The sequence below is a fragment of the Echinococcus granulosus genome (assembly GCF_000524195.1).
Source record: "Echinococcus granulosus chromosome Unknown EG_S00237, whole genome shotgun sequence".
NCBI lineage: Eukaryota > Metazoa > Platyhelminthes > Cestoda > Cyclophyllidea > Taeniidae > Echinococcus > Echinococcus granulosus.
Window position 1 is genome coordinate 5,055 of NW_020170617.1, and position 1,441 is coordinate 6,495.

At 42.6% G+C, this 1,441-nt stretch overlaps 1 protein-coding gene across 1 annotated transcript in view; it reads left to right on the forward strand.

Moving 5' to 3' along the window:
- EGR_10581 (hypothetical protein) overlaps positions 1-1,441 on the forward strand; it is a gene marked incomplete at both ends in the record, with an annotated part of 11,656 nt that overhangs the window by 3,366 nt on the left and 6,849 nt on the right. The gene's annotated exons all lie outside the window — the stretch shown is intronic.

A 1,441-nucleotide genomic window follows, 5' to 3' on the forward strand; every position in this document is an offset into this window, starting at 1 on the left:
ATAGTTTTATAGCAGAAGAAGAAAAAACATAGATTTGTCTCTGAAGGTCTTTGTTTGGGAAAGGATTTGTCTGTATTATTAGCGTAGACATGGATATGACCTTGCAATCACGTTATCGTAACTCGTGGACGAAGCCGCAGGAATACCACGGCAGCAGCCAAGGCAACATTTATGATTTACTAAAGATGCCCTGCTTCAATTGCGACTGACATTCCACCATACATGGCCTATTTCAGCTATTGCACTCACAAGATATCTCTACTAGTTTACACATGATTTGTTAGATAAGAAAATGAGATTTTACTCTAGTGCTGAGCCAAACTTTTCTCCTTTTTCAAACCACAATGTTCACTATTATTATCTGCTTTGAGGTGAGAATCTTTCCTCACCTAGCCTATCCGACTCATATAGCTTTGCATAAAATATTATGTCGTATCGCAATGGAACAGCTGTGAGGGTCTGACCTACTAACGCAAGGATGTCAATCCGGTAGGGACATTAGACTCACGACAATGCCATGTCGCAATGGAGATGGCTTGGTATCCGTGACAAACAGCCCCTGTGAAGGTAGACCGAGCAGCCTCACCCGAGATGTGCGTGAGTCGTTGGACCTCGTTGTTTGTGCAGCTAAATGCAAATAGGGAAGTACGATGAAAGAAATGAAAGCAAACTTCACCTCAAAACATATATACTGTGTGCCCGAGCGATATTGAATGTGCAGAAGGCGGAACAGGGTACTTCTGCACTGTCGTTGATTTACACGGAGTTAAGTTTTGAGCTTATTGACTCATTATGCCTGCATGTCCTCAATTGAATGAGTAGAATATAGAGAAGAAAAATATGTCCACTTGAAATGTTCGAGTCCTCCAAAAACGTTTCCGAACCGATTTTCTAACTTCCATAAGTTTTAGATCTTCGAATTTCCGGTTGTAAACCCCTGCAATTTATAAGGAGTTTTTACTTAAGTGCACAACTTTGCAAGTTGTAGGGAGGAGGACTCCTGTTCAGTTCCACCTTATTGGCTTATATGAAGCTCTGATACGCTGAAATTGTACAGATAGCCACTCGAAGGCCAGGAACGCTCAGCACTATAGATGCGTAAAACTGCAAGATCCTATCACTCAGCGTAGTCTCTGCAACTTGGCAAATCAGTCAGTGATTTGGTCTGCCACCGGCTACCGGTACTGTACACGTGTGCACTGTCCAGGCTTGCTCATTCGTACATTCGGCAATAGGGCTGCCTTCATTCACAAATCAAATCAGAGCTAGGAGAAGTGGATGGACAATGAGAATGGAAGTGTACTAATTGGAGTGTCACATGCATGGAGGGAAAAACAGAGAAAAGTTGTGAGAGTGTAAGAAGACGTGTCAAGATAAAAGGGAGGAAGGCACGGATCAGGAAAATTAGACCTATCGGCCCAAAATCGCTAACAGTGATAAA